A 15673-nucleotide genomic window follows, 5' to 3' on the forward strand; every position below is an offset into this window, starting at 1 on the left:
TTATAGCAGCCATTGCTCATTACTACCCATTTTCATACAAACAATTCATGGTGACTGAGGAGAATTTACACCAGTATAACTGCTGTGAAGCCTTTCTGTCCATGTGGGATGTCTCAGACATGAGAGATAATGTGCTGGAGCATGCTAAAATAATAAGTAAGTCCTGACAGGACTGCATAGTTCTACCAAATACCAGCTGTCTAATTATTGTCCCCATCAGTGATTATTATTAAGATTTGCTAATGATATAGATAACAAGCATTTTTGTTTTATTCTGTTTATCCAATTGTTTTAATTAATTTTAATAGCTTTTGAATTGTTTTATTAATTTTACATCTTTATATCACCTGGAGTTCGAAATTAGAGCAAGTGAAAAACAACCTTTGAGAAAGGCCAAGAAGTGTTGGAGGATATTGACACATGCATATGTTACATGGCCTAATTATCTGGTAGCAAAATGATAATAACAGTAAAAATGATGAAGGTTTAAAAAATCAGTCATATTTCTATTTGATATCACAGCTTGCAAAGATTTGGATAAGATTGGTGTCTCTTTTAAACATTTAAAATTGATGTGAGGTTTTATTCATATTTGTGTTCAACATTTATTGTGCGTTTGCTTTGCTTTAGAAAATGTTATTGTCAATGAGATAAATTTATTTGTAAAATTTTGAAATAACCTGTATGATCTAATAAATATATTCAGGGTTGCACAAAAAAAGTTTGATAAATGATATGTTCAAGCAGTTTTCTTTGTCCAAGGGGATCAAGTTCTATTAACACTAAATATAAAGAAAACCCAGACATTGTCTTTAACTTTTTATGACATGACATCTATATTTTATCATTTGTATTAGGCATTACAGCACTTTTCTTTGTCAAAATATCTTAGAATTAACGCAGGCTTTACAGAAAGAGTGCAGACAATTGATATTTTAGTTTGAACAACATTAAATTATGCATGTTTGTATGATTTGTTGTGGTTTTTTTTACAAGATGGTTGTCGTTAGTAGTAACAGTTTTTTGTTGTGTACAATATTTTTTTTATAATTTGTCTGCTAGCTGTTGTGTACTATAATATTAACTTTTACATTATAGGTAAAGCAGTAAAGAAAACAGTGAGTAAACCAAGAATAAAAACAAATGATACAGAAAGGACACCATTAATTAGAGACAGTCAGACTAATTATACATCACATGGGGGTCCAAGTGACTGGGATACAGCTTCCCTAGAACAAAGGGAAATAACTCATAAAAAATCAGACCCTACTGAATCAATGAATAATTACATAGTGTTTGGTTCCAGTTCAGAAACTAATTATAGCAACGATACTCAGACAAACATTAGAGTAAAACAAAACGATCATGTTACTAGTGATAAACTTGAAGTAGAAACAGTAAGACCAATAGATAGTTGTGATATAAAAGTAGTTAGTGTATCGTACAATCAGGAAGAAAGTAACAAAAGTGATAATATACAAACAGAAGGGTTAATTAAAGTACATAGCAATACAGATTACGATAGAACAGTAGAGACTGACCAGACAGGCTCTATACAGGCTGATGTCTCAACAGCATATACAGATGACGCACCTATTGTATAATGCTTTATTGTTACTTGAAGTCAAATGTATTGATGTTAGTATGGTAACTACAATATACAAATTAAAATTGTTAATTATTGCCAAGAAAGTTTGATAAATTAATTTTTCTAATTCTTACCCGATTTATCCTTTTCCTTACCTGTTGATTATTTTTATTTAATCAACATGTGGTTTGTTTGATCTCAATTCTTCATTGGTCAAAATTTGATTATGACGTCAAATTTTCTTGATTTCCTATTGTGACGTCATGAAAAAAGGCGACCATGACTGATAACGTCACATAGAAAGAACAAATCTTTTTGTAGTTCATTCGAAAAGGAACGATTAAGATCGTCTAAAATTCATTAGAGAACAGATTCCACCACCAAATCTCGTGCAATAAGATATTTATCCACACTCGACAGTTGAATTTGAATATGTAAAAGGCTCGGTGAACCTTGCATTTTAAATTTGAAAATTGAACTGTCTCGAGTGGATAAATATTGTATCATATTTGATGAAGTGGTAGAATCTATATACGTATCTGTTGCCAACAAAGGTCTCGATGGCGTCAACTTAGGCAATATCCTTCATCATAAATTAGTTCAGTCGAAAATACCTCCTTATTTTAAAGATCAGTCTGTACCAATAATTTCTTAGACCTATACCAAACCAATTGCAACTAAAATTTTCAATTACAAACACGTTTTGCAGGATCTCAACATTGACGACTTCAAGTCTAAACCTCCTGATTGCACCTGTGCTAGTTCCCAATTCACATATTATCCAGCTGGCCACGTTATTACCGGATACCTCAACATTGTCAATAACACTTCCCTGCGAAATTTGTTATCCAAAGGTCCGAAATATCGTGAGCCTCAATCCATCAATTGGAAATACAACTTCAAAATACTGATGGATTCAGTCGAGGATTATGCCAGGCAATGGACTAAACGCAAGAAAGAAGACGTAGATACTCTTTCCGAATGGATTAAGGCTGCGAGGTCGTTGATACAAATCCGAATTAAGAAACTAAATGGGCATATCAATACCCACGATACGTCAATTTTTAAAGACCCAAATGTTGCAGAACACTTGTCCTACCTCCATGACACGCAGATAAAGCCCCAAACAACATCGTTTTTGTGTGTAAACATCTTTACATAATCTGCTTGATAAATTAATTGGGTATTGACAATTCACTTGGAAACTCAACATATACCCTCACGACACTTACCAAAGAGGAAATCCTGGATAATCATAGGTCTGTTCTATGTTCCTTTGGAATTTCAACCAAAGATGAAGAATTGGATCTTCCATCACTGTATTGGATACCTATACTACATAAGTGTCCTTACAAACAACGGTATATTGCTGGGTCTTCCAAGTGCTCCACGAAACCTCTTTCTAAATTATTAACATCTATTTTATCAGCAATCAAAGCCGGGCTCCAAAGTTATTGTGAGACTGCCTATTCTAAAGGTGGCGTGAATCAGATGTGGATACTAAAAAATTCCAAAGATCTTTTAGAGTACATACAATCTAAGACTCGCTCATCTTGCAATAGTATTAAAACATTTGACTTTTCTACACTTTACACAAATATTCCCCATTCCAAACTAAAAGACAAATTGAAAGAGTTGGTATTACTTTGTTTCATTAAAAAGAATGGCGAACGTAGATACAAGTATCTTGTCTTGGGGAAGAATAAATTCTACTTTGTAAAGAATCATTCTGATTCAAACAAAAAATTCTCTGAAACTGGCATTATCAAGATGCTTGATTTCTTGATTGACAACATATTTGTTACGTTTGGAGGACGTGTTTTTCAACAGACTGTCGGAATTCCAATGGGAACCAATTGTGCCCCTCTTCTTGCCGACTTGTTTCTTTATTATAATGAGGCTGACTTCATACAAAAACTTCTTAGGAAGAAAGATAAGAAGTTAGCAATATCCTTTAACTCTACGTTCCGCTATATAGATGATGTTCTCTCACTAAATAATGGTTAGGAACGGTCTGATGTATAAATAGAGGTATATTGATCCCGATTCCATAAATTGATTTGAAGTGAAAAATTTAACGTGGATAGGAATGAGGACCAAGAATAGGTGGTGTGCGTCTTATTAAAATTTTAGTACACAAACTGGCTTAAAATTGAGAGAGTGATGTGGCACACATAAGAGAAGTTATCTCAAAAATAAATACCAGTGATTTTCCTAGTGCTTAGGGGAAGGGGCCAAGGGCCCATGCATTGGGAATTAAAGTTCGTGAAATGTTGGCTTTGGGGAAAATATATTAGTCCGCCTATACGGAGGGCAACTTGGTAGGGGGGTGGGGGGTTTGGGGACATGCCCCCAATGAACATTTTGAAAAATTAGGTGCAAAATCCTGCATTCTGAGACGGAATAACTGCATGAATTGCAAACAAGATTTAAGAGATTTGTATACAAAAAACCACGATAAGACACCAACAAAATCTCGCGATGATGTCTATATACAATTGGGAATTTTAGAGCTGAGAATTGGGAAAAAAAGAGCATGTTTCTCTTTAGGATTGGGGCCCAAATTCAGACCCAAAATGAGGGTTGGAATATCCCAGAATACACCATAACGTTGAAAATACAGAAGAGCATACATATCAAGCACGGGGAAACTTTCTACGGCCTCCACACAACACGAGAAACAAATTCCGTTAATTTAAAAAAAAACAAAAGATATGGGGTATCCATCCATGACACAAAATCAGTACATGCACAGCAAAAATAAAAACATACAATAAGCAAAGGAACAGCGCTTTTATTTCTGTTCTTGATCTCAAAGTCACAGCGAGGCCTTCAACACGGAGCAAAAAAAAAAACAAACTCGCACCTCTCTGCAAGTTAGCATACTTTCCTTTTTCGTTACAGAAAAAAGCTTTAAACGAATTACAGCAAATAAATTTGCAATGAGATTTTTCAAAAGACCATTTAATTAAATATGAAAACTTTTCCTTGATAAGATTGTGTGGAAGTGTAGTGTAGAGCGTGGAAAAATCATAACTGTCAACAGAATTAAAAGGACCATTAAAAGCACGTATTTTATCTAACACCTCTAAAGAATTTTTAAGACTGCAAAAATAATAATTACCATTATTTTCATAAACTTTATTACAAAAGTTAAAAATAAGTTCTTTGATAGTAGTAAGAGAGGTAGTTAGAAGCACTGACAGATAAGAAGTAGAACACTTACTAGATGCGGAGGTGAAATCAAGCATGAAAGTGCTTTAATCCATTCCTGTTATTCACACAGATGGGACTGCATATCATTTTTTGGGATACGATTGCTGTCAAGCAATCTGTAGACTTTTACCATGGACTCCTTTCCAAGGCTCTCACGTCAACCGTTTTGTGCTTTATATTGAGGAACAACTCAGATTCTTAAGATTGTTCTGTTTTAAAGAGTAAAACAAACAAACAGATTGAATTTAAATTCAGTTAATTTTCTTCTTACAATCCTCATGTTTTGATATCTTCCTTTTTTATTTGCGTTTATTTTACAATACGGAAAATCAGCATTAAGCATCACGTCAAAGTGTTATACTAACCTCGGTAGCCGTATTAATGCGCACGCAATATAATGAAAAAAAATAGATTTTTGAGTGAATTTCTTATTAATACTTCCGGAATCCAAGCTTTCGCGCTGTTTACAAATACAAGAAAATCTAAGACTTCTTATAACAATCGAAATGGTAAATAATCTTATAATAATAACCCTAAGTTATTTTAAAAATGACAGAAACGGTTCCATACCCCGATATTCAAACAGGTAGGCTATACTGAACTGTACACTTACCCAGAGATATTTTTTTTACTAATATCACTATTGACACTAATTAAAACATATCAATCTATGATATTTTAATTTTTTTATTGATGCTTGCAGGTGCGAATCTTCGATTTTGAAGGGGGATTGAAAGTCAAATTTAGGAGTGGGACTTGTTAAAAGGCTATGCATTAACACATACACTATATATGTATCTCCATATTAAAATGATATTGGGGCCCCCAGATTGATTGAATGATTGATAGGTGTTTAACGCCACAACACTATTGTGCCTAAGACGATTATGACTGTCAATGAGACAACTCTCTGTCGGACACCAAATGACATAGAAATTAGCTATAGGTCACGGTACAGCCTCCAACAATGAGTTAAACCCACACCGCAGAACAATTAGATATTGATTATATATACACTAAACTCACATGTCCAATGCAAAAATCAGTGAAAAATATCCTTTTCAAATATGCTATGAGTTGTTCAAGTTTGAGATGATGTTCTATATATTCTTATTTACCTACAAGGGTTTAAACTAATGAATTCATTACTTCACAATTAAAGACTTATCCTGCATTTAAAAAAACATTTAATAAAAAATATACCAGTAACCTGATAAATGAAACACAGTCATGCTAAATAAAATATTGGGTATAAGTTGGTTGAGTAGGAGTTGGCGAAGGTACAAATTGTCGTTTATCTTCAGTTTATTATTGGTGGAAGAAGCTGGAGTGCCCAGAGAGAAGCACCAACCTTTGGTAGGAAAACTGACTATCCTAGTCAATTGAGATTGGAAACCAGCTCACCTGCCATTAGTGAATCCCATAGAAACACAAGATTAGGAGTGTGACTTGCATAAAAATCTATGCATTTTAATTGATTATTATGCTATTAAGCCACTGTCCCCCCTAAATAGACCACTTTCAAATTCATGCACTTTCTGGTAAATTTCGTGTCTTTATGCTTATGTTATTAAGTTACAGTAAGCACTGATTGTAAGACAATGTGGTTTATGCCAATTGACCTCATTCATATAGTCAATGAGTTCTCTTGGAAATTAACTAAAATTTGGTATACATTATTGCTTTCTACCAAGGTGAGCAAGACAAAATTCCAATTACAATTTGAGATCAAAAGGCACTTGATAGCAGTTTCCTGGCTCAAATTTATTTTTTTGAAGTCCAGAAGGTATTCTTGCTTGCCCAGTATTATATGTAAATTTAAGAACTTGAGTCACTCTAGTAGTCAGCTGGGCTATCAGTGAGAAAATCGATCCTGCATCATCGTGATCATTCTAAAGTGCAGTTAGCACTTCCATAAATCAATTAAATTTGATTCACTAGAAGTACATAAAGATAAAAATAGAAAACTAGTTCACCATACAATATCCAATCCAAAAATATTTACTCTATTCAGGAAGTGAATAACACAATTTACTGTTTATATCAAGGATAAAAGTGGATAAGTTGTCTGCTTACAAGTTACTTTAGTAATCCATGTCTTATTTTTATCAAAAGCTACTGATACATACATGTCAAAAACCAATGGGAAGATTTGTTTCTGGATGACACACTTCTTATGCGTACAATGGATTTGTAAATACGAAAGACCAATTTGAAGAACTGAAATTGCACTAAGAAGTAGACACAAAGTCAAATTTTGTGGCTGTTAAGACTTCAGTTAATTTTGGAAACACAGGAGGTAAGAATGTTATTTTAACTATGAATTGTTTAAGATGTTTGGTTATAGCTGATAAAAGTAACATGCAAATGTCTAGTATTTAGTTTTACAGTTAACGAATTCATGTTTTCAGATATATATATATATTAACATGATTTAAGGATGATTCATTGATGTTGCTGTTTTATCCCTGAGCAGCCTTTGTTGGGGCAAAGAACACGAGACACATGATAAAAAATGAACATGAATACTTCCTGCTATGAACTAGACTAACATGATGAGCCAGATGTTTATCATTCTATTTAACAAGATGACAGTTATACAGGAAGACAGGTCACTCTACAGATATGTATTGCAAGTCTTAAAAAAAAGGGTACAAGGTAATCACACAAGAGACATGAACACATTCATAGCACAACACAAAAATTGCATGAACTAGGTTACTAGGTAACAGCACAAAATTCAGTGGACGGATTCTGAAAATGATGGACTTCTGCCTGACAATCCATACATTGTTTTATCAGTAGAACGATATGAGTGTCATCATGGACCTGATAGAAATAAGGAAAGAAGAACAGACCTGATGCTGTAATTTAATTTTTTCATCGGTTTATAAATAAACAATATAATTATATTTTCAAAAAACAACATTATTTATTTAAACAAGCTCGAGAAACAGGAAAGAATGCATGTCTTGGCAGACTTTTTAAACCAATTTTAAAATGAGTACAACATTATGGAAAAATGCAATATCATACAGTACATAAAATTTGATTTGGATTTAGCTGCAAAAGACAAAATCAAAGAGTATTTCAATTCTGTTCTGCAGGAAGTTCAGCTGGTTTACTCAAAACTTGATTATTACCGTTGAAAAGTATTGTCTTAGGATACTCTTTATCATGTTTATATGTACATGATGTAAAAAGCAAAGGATTATATGTACACCTTAATATATGCTGTAAATACACGTATTGCGGCTTATAAAACCATTGTAGTAGAAACGTGTATTGTCAAATTTAACATTATTAAAGTTATGTTCTATAAGTAGCTTCTGATTTGGTTTACTTAAGGCAAAATACTCATTGAAAATTTTTAGAAGATATTCGCTAAAATTTTCTTTTAAAAATGTGAAGAATAAGTATGAGTTGGTTAACTTATGTACTGTTCATATGTTGGGAATGTAATATATAAGATGGTGCTCTATCCACATTTAACACACATACTCTAACATGTTAAATGCTATACGTGTTTGTGTTAATTTTGCAACTACAATGCAGTTTAAACAGTAAATACTGATTTCTATTTAGGTTCCTGACCATGTTTATGGGAAAAAAAGATTTTTAATTCAGCCAACCAAGAAAATGAATTTTCCTGCAACAATCATTGCTAAAGAAGTTATCTTTTTCACAGACTATAAGGTATAAATCTTTTAAATTTCTGTTGGAAACATTGTTATCAGTGTTGATCAGAGAGTGAGTTAACTTAAATTACACTTTTTAATATATATATATATATACTGATAGAAACCTTCATATAAAAAGAAGAACAGATATGGTGTAATCACACATTAGATTAACCAACCAATTCATATCACAAAGAAAAACACAAAAAAACATTCATCTGTCTGTAGTGGCATTCCGTATGGCATCATCTACACTCTTTCGGGCCTCTGGACTGTTCCACGGACAATGTCTTGTACGGATTTGAATGTACTTTGTGTGGACTACTTTATGTTGGTGAAACTCAACAAATTTTGCGTAAAAGGACGAATCAACACCGGTCTGATAATAAAGATCCGCAATTCAGGGTTCTTTATAACCATTTTAATCCACCGGACCATGATCCTTCTTTATCTATGAAAGTATGCATCATCGAGAAAATTTATCAGCACACAAATAGCCCTACACTTAGTACTCCTTTCCGAAAAGATAGAGAAAATTTCTAGATAAGGGAACTAGGTACTGCAATGCCATATGGTTGCAATGATAATGTCAAAAGAGTAGGAAATTTGTCAAGTCCAGCCTGCAGTGATGTTAATGTAATGAGTTTATTTAATACTACCTTACGAAACCAACGTAGTCATGGGCAAAAACATTACCATCGGCCTAATGTAAAAAAGTCTTCCAAATCTAGATCGCCCTCTGGGAGCTTTGATGACCTTCTTTCTCATATTCATCACCCGTTAGGGTTACATTACATTAGAACTATTCTATTTTCACTGCCTGTTAATTTTCTAAAATGTTTGAGAGATTATGCACTTGACAAAGGATGCATAAATACATTTTCTCCAATATACAGACTTGTCAGTGTAATTTGTGATGTAGCTCGTTTCCGTCTTTTTAAACCAGTAAGATCAGAACCTTTACATGAGGAAAAGAGGAAATTTCTTCATGTTTACTTTACCAATAGAGGAATTGATGCAATCAACATCAGCAACGTTCTACATCACAAGGAGGTAACATCTAAAATTCCTATTTATTTTCAAAATCAGTCTGTTCCTATTGTATCCTACAGTTACACCAAAACCATTGCACCCAAAATATTTAACTATATACAAGCATTACAGGACCTTAATTTAGAACAATACCTAAAAAACCCTCTGACATGTGACTGTTCCCACTCGCCTTACAATTACAGACCCTCTGGCCATGTTATTACTGGGGATCTAAACATAATTCAACATGAAAATCTCCGATAGGTGATTTCTCATGGTCCTAAGTTTAGAGAAACCCAACAAATCAATTGGAACCATAAGTTCAAAATTATTATGGATTCCATTGAGGACTACGTACGCCAGAGCATAGGCTAAACGAGAAGAAGTTGAACATGACACTTTGTCAGAATGGGTCATAACAATCAGGTCTCTGATAAAACGTCGCATTCATAAGTTGAAAAACTGTGTGAATGATCGACTAAAGTCCGTTTTCAGAGACAAAGAGGCTGTGAAATGTCTATCATCTCTTAATGATAAGTATGTTGTTGTTCCTGCGGACAAAGCTTCAAATAATATTGTCTTTGTATGTAAATCGTATTCCTACGAGTGTCTTGTACAAGAATTAGGAATAAATGAGCACTCAGGTAATCCCACATACAAAAACATATCATTTGACAAGGATGAGATTTTGGCGAATCATAAGTCCTTCATGGCTTCAATGAACATTGCATTGAACAACAAATCGAGGACTTACCTTGTTTGTATTGGAGACCTAAACTTCACAAAATTCCGTACAAACAACGGTACATTGCCGGCTCATCTGCATGTTCAACTAAAGAATTGTCCATTAGATTGACTAAAATTCTTTCCGCAGTGAAAGATGGTCTTCAGAAATACTGTGAAACTGATTACTCGCGTAGTGGTATTAACCTTATGTGGATTCTTAAGAAATCTAAAGAACTTCTGGATAATTTTAAATTTCGGTCTTTTTCTGAAATTAGTTCTATCAAAAACTTTGATTTTTCAACCTTGTATACCACCATTCCCCATGTGAAATTGAAAACCCGTCTAAAAGAAATAATCCACAATGCTTTTCAACATGAAAATGGTAGCATGCGCTATAAATTTATTACTTTGGGATACCATAAGGCATATTTTGTTAATAGTGAACAAAAGGGTAAAACATGCTACAGAGGAACAAGTGATCAGTATGCTGGAGTTTCTTATTGACAACATATTTATTGAATTTTGAGGTAGACTTTTTCAACAAATTGTCGGCATTCCTATGGGAACGAACTGTGCGCCTCTCCTTGCCGACCTCTTCTTATTTTCATATGAATCGGAGTTCCTTAAGACACTTGTCAAAAACAAGAAGATCAAAGAAGCCAGGTTCTTTAATTTCACTTTCAGATATATTGATGATGTTCTTTCCATTAACAATCCGAACTTTTCTGATTTAGTTCCAATAATATATCCCTCAGAACTAGAAATTAAAGAAACAACAGACACGGCTTCCTCCGCCTCATTTTTAGACTTATACCTCGAATTTGACATACACAGTCATCTCAGTACCAGCATCTATGACAAACGAGACGATTTTAATTTTGAAATTATCAATTTCCCCCACCTCAGTAGCAATATACCAACTTCACCTGCATATGGGATATACATTTCCCAACTAATCGGTATTCAAGAGCTTGCAGCTCCTACTCAGACTTTGTAAAACGTCACCAGTGTCTGAGCAGAAAGTTGATGAACCGGGGGTATGTCAAAGAACGTCTCGTCTTTTTTCTAAAAAAAAGTTCATCGGAGGGTACCAAGACCTTGTTAATAAATATTCCGTATCAACTTCACAAATAATACACGATGGTCTTGAAGTATAGATTCTGCGTATTGACATTGTTTATCATCTTAATAACGTATTATAGTATTCTTTTATTTGTCGTTATTAATATTACTTTCACTATTAAGTCTGTTTTTTTGTGATATCCATCTGACGTGACTCTGTACTTATGTATCCCGTCATACTTTGAACGACAAAATTATTTTATATCTAGCTGTGTGACGTCAAACGCGCGATTCTACGACAGTACTTAATACCTTCCATCCTTTATGGGTGGATTTTACATAGATAAATAAAATCGTATAATAAAAAGCAAAATGAGGATGTTAAATTTGATGTATGCCTTTTTGTGCTTCTTTGTTACATTTGTTTGTTTTTATAGTGATTAAGATGATAACACAATGTTGACTGCTGTACCCCTATTTTTAACATTTTTACCTATTGTTTCTGTTTGTTTTGTTCACGCATCGTTGTCAATATAATGGAATTTGTTGCGACTGTCATACAAGTGAGAGGTTTAGCTAGCTATAAAACCAGGTTCAATCAACCATTTTCTACATAATAAAATGCCTGTACCAACTCAGGAATATGACAGTTGTTATCTATTCGTTTGATGTGTATGAGCTTTTGATTTTGCCATTTGATTAGGGACTTTCCTTTTTGTATTTTCCTCGAAGTTCAGTATTTTTGTGATTTTACTTTCTACACCATAAAGTGAGCTAATGGTGTCACACACTTGTGATCCTACACCCTGTTGAAATTGTTTACTTATATTTTGGCATAGCACAAAATCATGCATTTGTAAGTCTTTACGCTTAATTCTTTGAATGTGTAATGATTGACAATTAAGTCTGGGAGACCATGATTTATTAATTAGTTGTAAATGGCTTTGAACTAGCTTTCAGTAACTGCTAGTATTTTGGTGCTTTGTGTCTATTTGTGTGTGTATGTTTATGTGAGTTGTTTTTATGCCTTATACCAATCTTTTGAGTTAAGTCAATTGCAACTGATTTTTACAGTTTTTATTTATTTTGTGGTGCAACACGACTGTCCAAGGTTAGGGGAAGGTTGAGCGCTCAAAAACATGTTTAACCCCACCACAATTGTTATGTGCTTGTCCCAAGTCAGATGCCTGTAGTTATTTGATTGGTTTTGTTATGAATTAGGCTATTAGTTTTCTCAATTGAATTGTTTCACATTTTTTATGTCGAACCTGTTATAGTGTATATACTGTATGTGTTTTTCTCATTATTGAAGGCCATACGGTTGCCTATGATTGCTAACATCCACTTCAATTGAACTTTAGTGGATAGTTGTCTCATAGGCAATCATACCACATCTCATTATTTTTATATTCATTGGTGAATACTCATCCAACCTTACAAAATTATTGGGTGAGGAAGGATTTGATTTTTGATTATCAAAATTTGATGCAAATCATCCATTTTTTTTTCAGGGAGGGGTATGATTATCTTTGCATTAATTTCAATTGGCCAAACTTTGGCTGTATTATGTTTTTGAATATCCTCGATGATTGGAAGTTCGTAACCCTTACTCGAAATGAAAAAAAAAAATCACAATCTTGTAGCAAATATTATGAACTGTGAATTGAAATATTCTTCACTTATTTGCAAACAGTCTGATACACTTAATTGATGAATAGCTTCGGAAACATGGTCAATCTGTCTATGTTTTGTATTGTGACCCGATTCGGTAAAATAATTAGACATGCTTGAAAGTTCGTGACCTTTGTCTTGGACGGTGGCGTTTGCGCATGTGCAAAAATATATAGGTCAGGTTAATTGTATTATGTATTTGAACACCACAGAATAAATTTGAGATCAAATAACAAATGAATATCTCGAATAAAAGATAAATTGGGACATACTAACTTTTTTATTCTCCATACACAAATTATTCTAACTTTTACACGTGACTTTCGATGGTCAATTGAAAAATCCAGAACTTAACACTTTAAACATGTTTAAAATAACTATAACGATGTTACAATGGCATTAATGCATCGGAGTATATTTTCATTCAATTTGCATTCAATGGTATAGGATTAATTTTTTTTTTACGACCCAATATTGGGCAGGTTTTCAATCATCGACGATACATTGTGAAAGGTCTTACTGTTTGCAACATTCATTGAATTCACTTCACATTTCAATGATTAAATTATCATGTGACCACAAGGTCAGCTCCAAAATTGCTGGATGTGGTAGCCTTAGATTCCAGAAATTTTAATTATTTGAAAAAGGGAAAATACTATTCACAAATAAAGACTCGGGAAAACTGAGGTGTAAGAATTTGTTAATTAAAATAACATAGACGGTACCAATATACAAACCTCCATAACCTGTTTATACTTGAGAGATAGTCAACCATGTTATATGAGTGTTGTTTTACTGAGAACAAGTGTTTTATGGTTATATATCAGTGTACAACTTACTGCCAGGTTACGGAAGTTAGTCTAGTGTCTATACTAACCTCAATAACCTATTTATACATGAGGGATAGTCAACCATGTTATATGAGTTTTGTTTTACTGAGAACAAGTGTTTTATGGTTATATATCAGTGAAGAACATACTATCAGGTTACTGAAGTTAGTCTAATGTCTATACTAACCCCCATAACCTGTTTATACATGACAGATAGTCAACAATGTTATATGAGTGTTGTTTTACTGAGAACAAGTGTGTTATGGTTATATATCAGTGAAGAACCTACTATCAGGTTACTGAAGTTAGTCTAATGTCTATACTAACTTCCATAACCTGTTTATACATGAGAGATAGTCAACCATGTTATATGAGTTCTGTTTTACTGAGAACAAGTTTTTTATTGTTATATATCAGTGTACAACGTACTGCCAGGTTACTGAAGTTAGTCTAGTGTCTATACTAACCTCCATAACCTATTCAACATGAGGGATAGTCAACCATGTTATATGAGTTTTGTTTTACTGAGAACAAGTGTTTCATGGTTATATATCAGTGAAGAACCTACTATCAGGTTACTGAAGTTAGTCTAATGTTTATAGTTCATACAAACCTCCATAACCTGTTTATACATGAGAGATAGTCAACCATGTTATATGAGTTTTGTTTTACTGAGAACAAGTGTTTTATGGTTATGTATCAGCGAATAACCTACTATCAGGTTACTGAAGTTAGTCTAATGTCTATAGTTTATACAAACCTCAATAACCTGTTTATACATGAGAGATAGTCAACCATGTTATATGAGTTTTGTTTTACTGAGAACAAGTGTTTTATGGTTATATATCAGTGAATAACCTACTATCAAGTTACTGAAGTTAGTCTAATATCTATACTAACCTCCATAATCTGATTATACACGAGAGATAGTCAACCATGTTATATGAGTTTTGTTTTACTGAGAACAAGTGTTTTATGGTTATATATCAGTGTAGAACCTACTATCAGGTTACTGAAGTTAGTCTAATGTCTATAGTTTATACAAACCTCCATAACCTGTTTATACATGAGAGATAGTCAACCATGTTATATGAGTTTTGTTTTACTGAGAACAAGTGTTTTATGGTTATATATCAGTGTACAGCTTACTGCCAGGTTACTGAAGTTAGTCTAATGTCTATACTAACCCCCATAACCTGTTCATACACGAGAGATAGTCAACCATGTTATATGAGTTTTGTTTTACTGAGAACAAGTGTTTTATGGTTATATATCAGTGTACAACCTACTGCCAGGTTACTGAAGTTAGTCTAATGTCTATACTAACCCCATAACCTGTTCATACACGAGAGATAGTCAACCATGTTATATGAGTGTTGTTTTACTGGGAAGAAGTGTTTTATTGTTATATATCAGTGTAGAACCTACTATCAGGTTACTGAAGTTAGTCTAATGTCTATAGTTTATACAAACCTCTATAACCTGTTTATACATGAGAGATAGTCAACCATGTTATATGAGTTTTGTTTTACTGAGAACAAGTGTTTTATGGTTATATATCAATGAATAACCTAATGCCAGGTTACTGAAGTTAGTCTAATGTCTATACTAACCTCCATAACCTGTTTATACATGAGAGATAGTCAACCATATTATATGAGTGTTGTTTTACTGAGAACAAGTGTTTTATGGTTATATATCAGTGTACAACCTACTGCCAGGTTACTGAAGTTAGTCTAATGTCTATACTAACCGCCATAACCTGTTTATACATGAGAGATAGTCAACCATGTTATATGAGTGTTGTGTTACTGAGAACAAGTGTTTTATGGTTATATATCAGTGTTGAACCTACTGCCAGGTTACTT

This window comes from Mytilus californianus, unplaced genomic scaffold (genome assembly GCF_021869535.1).
Source record: "Mytilus californianus isolate M0D057914Y unplaced genomic scaffold, xbMytCali1.0.p SCAF_17, whole genome shotgun sequence".
NCBI classification, from domain to species: domain Eukaryota; kingdom Metazoa; phylum Mollusca; class Bivalvia; order Mytilida; family Mytilidae; genus Mytilus; species Mytilus californianus.